General features: G+C 45.3%; 2 long non-coding RNA genes across 2 annotated transcripts; both read right to left on the minus strand.

Annotated features, from left to right (window-relative positions):
* Positions 1-5,328: 5,328 nt before the first annotated feature.
* On the minus strand, positions 5,329-7,854 carry LOC121849195. Its single transcript, XR_006085143.1, has 3 exons — positions 7,803-7,854; positions 6,837-6,926; positions 5,329-5,411 (listed from the first exon to the last, which is right to left on the minus strand). It is a non-coding gene; the product is annotated as an uncharacterized LOC121849195 (long non-coding RNA).
* Positions 7,855-7,860: 6 nt separating this feature from the next.
* LOC121849194 lies at positions 7,861-8,812 on the minus strand. Its single transcript, XR_006085142.1, has 3 exons — positions 8,756-8,812; positions 8,559-8,625; positions 7,861-7,921 (listed from the first exon to the last, which is right to left on the minus strand). It is a non-coding gene; the product is annotated as an uncharacterized LOC121849194 (long non-coding RNA).
* Between the last annotated feature and the right edge of the window lie 1,455 nt (positions 8,813-10,267).

The following is a 10,267-nucleotide window of genomic DNA, read 5'->3' on the forward strand; positions in this document are numbered from 1 at the left end:
AGGGCTCCCTCTGCTCCTCGCCCTCCTTGACCTCGCTGCTGCTTTCGACTCCGCGGAATGGCTCCCCTGTTAAAAGCCCCACTCAACGCTATTTGGCAGTCCCTCCGCCTCGCCCCCTCCCTCGCCTCCGTCAAGACCCATCTCGAGACCCTCCACTTCGACCGCCCCCTCGGTCACCCTCCTTTCCCCCCTCACCTGGCCTGCGAGAGACCTGGGTTTGATTCCCGGCCGGTCAGGTCAGGTCAGGGCCAAACCGTGGGCGAGTTTCCTTACTCCACACTCCTGATAATAAAATCCCTCAAGAAAATAAAACAATCATAAAATTGGTCACTTCAATCCACGACCGTTTGTGAGACGCTGCTGTGCGCAATTGACTGCCGCGTTTCGCCCGCAAACATCCAGTCAATTCACTATCAAAACACTATATCAAATGCAGGGATTATTATTTATCATTTTGATTATTGACTCTTTACCCCCCCCCTCCCCAATGGATATTGCAGACACTTGGGGATTGGCTTTTTATTTGATTTGCAGTGTTTCAGAAGCTGTCAGCTTCACTGATATTATGCAGAGGGAGATTTCATTCAATCATATTCAGTACTTAAATCGTGATCTAAATCGTGTCAGATACCCGGCTGAACAGCAGAAAGGACAGAAGTAATACACTCCGAGACTTTTGCCAACTAAACCTAAACATGTTTATTTGTAGTTCACAACAATTCAAAAATTACAGACAGAAATAAAGTCTGTGCGCAAATTCCGCACCTTAGGAGAATCAAAAGGAGACTTACGACAGTGAGCCCTGAATTAATTCACTTCACAGTCTATTCTAGAAGACATGATAAGACACTCTATCGAAAACAAGGATTATTAGTATTATTATTATCTGAAGTAATAAACAAAAATTACAATACAATTTATATAATGCAATTTACATAAATAAAGTGCTTTTAACCCAAGGTGCAGGAAGGTGGTTGGCCATCTTTGTTTGGGGGTTCAGTTTAGAAGCTGCTTATTTCTAGAACTCATTGCATATAAAAGTTCAAGCCTCACAGCCTCACAGGCCTTCGCTTCAACAGATGCTGCAAGAATTAGAATCATTCTGTTCCTTTCTTGTGTGGGCCGGACATGGACGAGCCACTGGTGGAAGAGAAGAGTTTCCTTGGAAGCAGATCAGCTTCTCTTGTAAAAGAGTCTGAAAAGGAAAGTCAATCATATGTCTACAGCTTAATTTTTGGGGAGTCATCCGGGTATCTGATGCATGCAGAAACCCATCACCATGTTTAAGAGTCTCCAAACCAAACTGAGAATTCCATGCAGCCCATCTACACATGGAAATCCCAGAGATGTTTACTGGAATGGAATGCACTCTATCTATCTCTCTTTCCCGAAAGGGAAGCATCTTGCTTACCCAACTCTGGAGAGTATTCGGTGCAGGGTGGCAAGAGCAAACTTTGGGGACCCAGACTGTTGGGGTAATGGTTGGTGTCTAACCAGCTGAAGCTACGGAGCTTGCCATTGAAAGCATTGTCTTGTCCAGCTAAGACCACACTAGCTTTTAGGGCTTTGTCTGCAGGGTTAATGGGAGCTGAGGGGGAGGATTCCCTGTCCCCAGTGACGGGTCTGCCCTTCCAAGACCTGCCAATGAGCCAAACTGGGCTGTGCTGTCATCAGCAGTGCCAGAGTACTGCGGACACTCCTGGCTCAGGAGCCGACTGGAGCCAGCACCAGAGCTGTTTCTTAAATGTGTCCCAGAGTCTTGACCTCAATCCGCCCCAGACATTAATTCCGTTCATTAACAACATAACAACAAAATTACATTTATAGAGCGCCTTTCACTTTGGGAGAATGTCCCAAAGTGCTGAACAGTCAGGTGTCAGGGACTCAGCATGGGGGAGGTCTGGGGTAGGGGTGAGGGAAGGCAGAGAGGTGGGAGGGCGACCGAAGGCATGATGGAAGAGGAGAGTCTTGAGACCGGCGTTGAAGGAGGCAAAGGAGGAAGCGAGGCAAAGGGACTGTGGGATGGAGTTCGAGAGTGTGGGGACAGAGAGGCTGAACGCTCAGCCACTGATGGTAGGGCGGGTCAGGCGAGAGACATGGAGCAGACGGGAGCCCGAAGAACGGAGGGATTGGGCTGTTTGGTAGGGAATCAGCAGGTTAGAGAGGTAGGAGGGGGCAAGGCCATGGATGGCCTTTAAAGTGAGGACGAGGATCTTAAACTCGATGGAGAGCCACGGGAGTCAGGCGAGGGTGGGAGTGATGGGGTCACGGAGCCTGGTGCGCGAGAGTAGATGAGCTGCAGAGTTTCGGATGATCTGCAGCTGGTGAAGGTAAGGAAATACCTGGTGATGACACTAAAATTGCCCTTCACACTGTGGCATAAATAATTAAAAATAATAATAATTTGGTCACTCAGTCCGCGGCTGTCTGTGGGGACGCTGCTGTGCAATTGGCTTCTGAGTTTCGCCCATAAAATATACAGTGAATTCGCTTTACAATGTATCCTGTGAAGCGCTTTGAGACGTCTCGAAGATGTGATGAGGCGCTATATCAAATGCAAGGATTATTATTATTAAGGACGACACCTGTGAATATGAAACACTCCTCCCACTCATCACTCACCAGAGTGTAGTACTTTCCTGACGTGAAAGGCGCTATACAAATGTAATTTGTTGTTTGCATTCGTCTGGACCGTGAGCTTAAAACACTGTGGGGTTTGAACCCACATCCTTCTGACCCATTGGCTTCGACTGTGTGATTCCAAGTCCTGATGTGGGGGCTTGAACCCACAACCTTCTGATTCAAGAGGCGAGAGAGAAAGAGAGCGAGAGAGAGAACGCGAGAGAGAGAGCGAGAGAGAGAGCTACCACGGCACCAGACTGACACACAATCAGAAATCGAACCCAAAACATCTTGAGTTGACCCGCAATCACTCAGTTTTACCTCAGACCGTGTCTTCTGACAATGATCTCAAATTACCCCAAATTATTAATCACTTATTGATCAGCAAAACATTTTTTTAAATTCAAACTGCACTTGAAGCGACAAAATGCTAAAACGAGTGTGCCTTACCCATCAGCTCACGTCTGCTGCTCAACACCCAGAAGCTCTAAAGGAAATAACGCCAAGATTGAGCATAGAGTACTATGTGGGCGTGTTCTGTCTGGGATTCCCCGACTTTATACTATGACTGTATACTGTGTTCTTTGTGGCATCACATTAGGAATCCCAAGAAATCGCATGTGCACAAGATGAAGAGTTGGTTGTAAGTCGACTGACTATATTTTGTGGGCAAAATACAGCAGCCAAAGGAACATAGGAAGAGGAGGAGGCCATTCAGCCGTTCGAGCCTGTTTGACCATTTAATTAGATCATGGCTGATCTATACCTCAACTCATCCTTTCAATTCCAATTTCCTGCTTTCCCCCCCTATCCCTTAATACCCCGACCTACCAACAATCTATCAACCTCACTGGTGATGTGGACAAGGTTCACCGGTGTGACCTGTATTTGGTTGTGAATGTGGCATTGACTTTGAAGGTTTTAGTTTCACATTTAGAAGTAAACATCATCAGGGAAATTTTTTTATGTCTGGTAAGTCCGACGAAAATGAAGTACTTTGCCAAACACTTCATCGCTCCCTCCATCCCTCCCCAACCCCATCCCTTATATTCTTTTAGTGTTACACAGCTGGAAGTATTATTAGTGGAGTCCTGGAGCTCAGTGGGTAGAGAACTCAAATTAAATGAGAGGACCGGAGTTCGATTCCTGGGCAGGGCGAAACATTGGGCAAGTTTCCTTACTCTGTTTACCAGCAGTAGGTAGGAACCCGGTTGTTAGTCGATTGGTGGATTGCTTTTCCGGGGGTAATAACCCCTTCAAAAACAGTAATAATAATTTGACCGTATATCACTCAATCCACGACTGTTTGTGGGTCACTGCTGTGCGCAATTGGCTGCCGCGTTTCACAAAGTATAGCCAGCTCACTTTACTGTATATTCTGTGAAGCGCTTTGAGACGTCGCGAAGATGTGATGAGGCGCAATATCAAATGCAAAGATTATTATTATACTATTAAATATTCTCAGCTTTGCCCCACATCATTCTACTGCATTAGGCTTCCTGGCTTTCCTTCCAGCCATTGACTCACTTCTCTCTCAGCTCCTGAATCCTTTTGGTCATTGCTAAAAATCAAACTCATTGTTATTATAACAATTCAAGACCCATCTCAAGACCCTCCTCTTCGACTGTGCCTTCAGTCACCCTCCTTCCCCTCACGCCACCCCACGCCCTCTACCCTCCTCGATCCCAAACCCCAGTTCGGGACTCGCCTCGCAAGCGAGCGAGCGACCCGGGTTCGATTCTGGGCAGGTCAAAACCTTGGGCAAGTTTCCTCACTCCTGATAATAATCCCTCAAGAAAAAAACAATCATAAAATTGGTCACTTCAATCCACGACTGTTTGTGAGACTCTGCTGTACACAATTGACTGCCGCGTTTCGCCCACAAACATACAGTTAATTGACTATCAAAACACTATATCAAATGCAAGGATTATTATTTATTATTTTTATTATTGACTCTTTACCCCCCCCTCCCCGATGGTCACAGAGAATATTGCAGACACTCGGACATTGGCTTTTTATCTGATTTGCAGTGTTTCAGAAGCCTGATGTGATGCAGAGGGAGATTTCATTCAATCATATTCAGTACTTAAATGGTGATCTAAATCGTGTCAGATACCCGGCTGAACAGCAGAAAAGACAGAAGTAATACATTCTGAGGCTTTTGCCAACTAAACCTAAACATGTTTATTTGTAGGTCACAACAATTAAAAAATTACAGAGAGAAATAGTCTGTGCACAAATTCCGCACCTTAGGAGAATCAAAAGGAGACTCACAACAGTGAGCCTGGAATTAATTCACTTTACAGTATATTCTGTGAAGGGCTTTGAGACGTCTAGAATCAAATACAAGGATTATTAGTATTATTATTATCTGAAGTTAATAAAGAAATATTACAATACAATTTATACAATGCAATTTAATAATAATAATCCTTGCATTTGATATAGCACTATTCACGTTTTCTCGACGTCTCAAAGCGCTTCATAGAATAGACTGTAAAGTAAATTGACCGTATATTTGTGGGCGAAATTTATATTACTAAAGTGCCTTTAACCCAAAGTTCCTTTCTAAGGTTGGTCATCTTCATTTGGGAGTTCAGTTTAGAAGCTGTTTATTTCTAGAACTCGTTGCATATAGTTCACGCTTCACAGGCCTTCGGTCAACAGATGCTGCACCAATTAGAATCTGGTGGACGAGCCGCTGGTGGACGAGCCGCTGGTGGACGAGCCGCTGGTGGAAGAGAAGAGGTTCCTTGGAAGCAGATCAGCTTCTCTTGTAAAAGAGTCTGTAAAGGAAAGTCAATCATATGTCTACAGCTTAATTTTTTGGGTGTTATCCGGGTATCTGACGCATGCAGAAACCCATCACCATGTTTAAGAGTCTCCAAAGCAAACTGAGAATTCCATGCAGCCCATCTACACATGGAAATCCCAGAGATGCTTTTTGGAATAGAATGCACTCTCTCTATCTATCTCTCTATCTCTCTTTCTCTGGAGGGAAGCATCTTGCTTACCCAACTCTGGAGAGTATTCGGTGCACGTTGGCAAGAACAAAGTTTGGGGACCCAGAGTTGTGGTAACGGTTGGTGTCTCACCAGCTAAAGCTACGTAGCTTGCCATTGAAAGCATTGTCTTGTCCAGCTCGGACCACCCTATCCATTAGGGCTTTGTAAGGTTGGAGTCCTGTAGCTCAGTGGTTAGAGCACTCGCTTTGCAAGCGAGAGACCTGAGTTCAATTCCAGGCTGAGGGCGAAACCTCGGGCAAGTTTCCTTACTAATAATAATCCTCCAAAACCAAAAACAATAATAAATTGGTCATTTTCAATCCATGACTGTCTGTGGGACATTGCTGTGCGCAATTGGCTGCCGCATTTTCCCACAAATATACAGTCAATTCACTTTACAGTATATTCTGTGAAGCACTTTGGGACGTCCTCCCGACGTGAAAAGCGCTATAACAAATGCGAGGATTATTATTATTTTATTATTAACAGGAGCTGAGGGGAAGGAACCTCTGCCCCCAGTGACGGGTCTGCCCCTCCAAGTCCTACTGATGAGCCAGACTGGGCTGTGCTGTCACCAGTGCCAGAGTACTGCGGACACTCCTGGCTCAGGAGCCGACTGGAGCCAGCCCCAGAGCTGTTTCTTAAATGTGTCCCAGAGTCTTGACCTCAACCACCTTTCATGATAATCCACCCCAGACATTAACTCCATTCAGGGTAAAGAAATACCTGGTGATGACACTAAAATTGCCCTTTACCCCCCTAAGCCTTTGTCCTCTGGTCCTGCTGCCTCAGTGTATCTGAAAATATTGTTTTGGGCTTACAATCTCTTTTAAAATAGTCTCTTATTTATTGGAGACATCTTGAAGATGTGATGAAGATGCTATATCAAATGCAAGTATTATTATTGCATACCTCTATATCAAGCAATCAAGAAATATTCAATCAAGAAAATGTATTTTGTTGGTCGACCATAAAAGTTGTCAATCACTGCTCTCTGTGGTCCCCTCTGAGACACTTCTTTTCAACAGCTCTCATAAAAACAAAATTGTTAGTCATTCTTCAGAGCCCATTCCTCTAACAGACGGGATCATATTTGTTGCCAATCTCTGCACGACTTCCAGGGCCTATTTCCTCAGGTTAAGAGAGGTTGAACTTGACCATCACACAAACCCAAAGGTTTCTCAATCACCCAATTCTATACATTACCAAATCTCCGTATTGCTGAATCTTCGAGCTCTTTGTGTGTTCCTTCATGTGTCTGAACTGTGCTTCAAGTGTTGTCTCAGAAAGATTGACCTACGAAAAACAGTAATGACAACTTGCATTTATATAGTGCTCCTCATGTGGGTATAGTCCCAGAGCACTTATAACATACAGGACAGGAAAATACTGTTGTGGTCTGGTAGTCGAATACCATAGCATCGGAATGAAAAGTAATGCTTCTATGTACCAGGGAACAGAAAACTGTTCCCTTTCGAGCTTCTCATGCCTGTGTCAACCACAGTCTGGTTTAGATAAAGAGTAAAGATCCCACTACGCTGCCCTCTCCAGCATTCCCAGGTCACTCACAGCGTGAGATACACATAAAATTGCATTTACTCAACAATAACCCAACAAATTGCATTTACACAGCACCTCCCACGTCAGGAGGACTGCCCAAGGTGCTGGACAGTCAAGGGTTTGCACCCGAGCTGGGCATTGGAGTCAAGAGGGGTGGAAAGCAAGGAGGGTGACAGTGGGAGGATGGGCAAAGGCATGGTTAAAGAGGAAGGTCTTGAGACGGGCCTTGAAGGAGGCAAGTGGGGGTACGAGGTGAAGGGACTCCGGGATAGAGTTCCAGAGGGTGGGGGCAGTGAGGCTGAAGGTCTGACCTCTGATGGTGGCGTGGGCAGGACAGTGGACATGGAGCAGGCCAATGCTTTCCGAGTTACCAACTGGCAGGTTGGTAACATTTTAGTAGGTGGCAGAGGTCAGGGATGAGCAAAACCGTGGAGGGCTTTAAAAGTGAGGACGAGGATCTTAAACTCAATCTTATACAAATGTAATTGTTGTTGTTGGTGGTTTCTGGGGGATGGGGAGTCAGTGAAGTCGGGCGAGGATGGGGGTTAGTGCAGGAGAGGACAAGAGCTACGGAATTCGGAATAAGAAGTGGTAATAAAATGTGCCATTTACCGAGTTACAGTGATTCATCCAACGTTCACTGAATTCGTCTGAAAGGTACACGTTTCTTTTTTTGTCCTCGTTGGATTTACAGGACACTGCATCGGGAGCCGCTGAAGTAACTGCATAAACTGTAAAACAGAATATTTAACACAAAGTTAAACTAAACAAATATTCCGTATACTTTTTTAAAAGGTCAATTTAAATACCTTGGGTGTCCTCCTGGCTCAGTTGATAACATTCTCACCTTCTGAGTCAGAATATTGTGAATTAAGGGAACCTATTGGGGACTTTGAAATAATAGTCTACGCCAACACCCCATTGCAGTGCTGGGGGGAGCCCTGTATTGTTAGAGATAGTGTCTCTTGGATAAGTCGTTAAAATTGGTCCTGTCTACCTGTTCAGGTGGACCTTAAGGATCCCAAAGGACTACAGGGGAGTCAGGCTCTGCCAGTGTTAAGTGCTCGGAGATGCTGCCCTGGGCGGAGGCCGCTATATAAGTGTAAGTTATTGTTGTTGGATTGAAGAAGGGAAACAAGTTTCTCCTGGTGTCCTGGCCAACAATCCCTCAGATAAAGATGGTCATTCACTTCATGATGTCGCTCACAAAATACAGCCAAATCACCTTACAATGTGTCCTGTGAAGCACTTTGAGACATCTCAAAGACATGATAAGGCGCTGTACCAAATGCCAGGACTATTATTATTATCAAATCCCGTTTCTATTTCCTTGTGGCAAACAGTGAGAACACAAAATGCACAACTGACCTTTGATATTGTTTGGGAGGCTCTGGAACATTGATCCGGAATGACATGCACTAAGGTATATCACCATCTGAAAATATTTTTATTATTTTATTTAAATGGCCTTAAATTGCTAAAGAGTAAAAGGAACAAAAGTATACAATCGTAGAAACATATTCTAACAAATACAGAATCAGAATCTGTCAGCGGAGGTTTCTTACTTTGCCGAACTGTTTCCTTTCTGCCATTTTTTTTATTGCATCCATGAAATCCTTTTCAGTCAACTGTTTGAAAGACAACATAGAGAAGGTCAAACAGAGGTTCAGCTCCAGAAACTCTTTCCCATCCTTTCACAATCCCTATCTTACTGTCTTCCATTACATAATTGAGCTATTCCTTAAAAGTATTCAGTATCCTGTCTCAACTACTGTTTCAGGTAGAAAAAAAAGAAAACATATATATATTTTGATTTGCTAATGGATCAGCCAGGTGTCCGACACATGCAGAAACCATCACAGCAGAGTCTCCAAACCAATGTGTCCCGGCACAAGGAAACTCCCATCTCGGAATGGAATCTCTCTCCGGAAGGGTGGACCCCACTTATAGAATTCCAGAGTGTATTAGCCACTGTGCTGCTGGAGACTAACCAGATTGTCATTGAAAGCACTGTTTGACAACTTTCCCATTGCTTGCCCGGCTTTGGCTTGCAGGGTCAACAGGAGGAGAGGGAAAACTCCCTGTCCCTACTACCACCAACAACAACAAGATTACATGTGTATAGCGCCTTTCACGTTGGGAGATCGTCCCAAGGCGCTGGACAGTGAACAGCATTTCAGACCTGAGCTGGGGTCAGGGGAGGCGAATGGAGGGGTGGGGAAGTGGCCGATGCCATGGTCGAAGAGGAGGGTCTTGAGGTCGGACTTGAAAGAGGATAAGGAGGGGATGAGGTGGAGTGACTGGGGGATGGAATTCCAGAGGTTGGGGGCAGAGTGGCTGAAGGCTTTCCCACCTATGGTGGGGCGGGGGACGTGGAGCAGACCAGAGCCGGCTGAGCGGACCGAACGGGCGGGTTGGTAGGGGGTTAGGAGGTCGCAGAGATAGGGTGGGGCAAGGCCATGGAGGGCCTAAGTCCTACCAAGTCAAACTGATGAGGATACTGGCTGGTCTATCATCAGCAGGGCTTAAATAGTGGCTCAGAAACAGACAACTGAGACCACACAGAGGATTGTCTTGATTCTGACATTCCCTTGTCAACCATACCATGTTGGAGCCAGATCAGCTCCAAGGAGATACTGCTTAACACCCCCCCCCCCCTTCCCCACCCATCTGCACCCATCCAACCCCCATCCCCAACCACTCCCCAGGAAGATAGTTATTTATTTATCATTTGGCAATGGCAAAAGCAAGTTTGAGCCCTCACCTCGGTAAGGTGACCTCCCACCACGCTGAACGCAGATGTCTGTTACCTAAGTGTCAAAATGACCGACTAATGACTACAGAAAGCAGGGTCCCAAAACAGCCCTGAGGTGAATGATCAATTCATTAGGAATATTGTTGGCCAGGCACCAGGAGAAACTCCATAGTTTTTTGCTCCCAAAGGATAACAAAGGTTAGTTGACTATTTTGAATATTTCTCAATGGCTGTCAGGTAAGAGATGGAGCTATCTTAGAGGGATTTTCCCAAGGTTGGCGTTGAGGGGCATTTTTAAGCAGAGAAATGCAATGCATGATCT

This window comes from Callorhinchus milii, unplaced genomic scaffold (genome assembly GCF_018977255.1).
Source record: "Callorhinchus milii isolate IMCB2004 unplaced genomic scaffold, IMCB_Cmil_1.0 Scaffold5, whole genome shotgun sequence".
NCBI lineage: Eukaryota > Metazoa > Chordata > Chondrichthyes > Chimaeriformes > Callorhinchidae > Callorhinchus > Callorhinchus milii.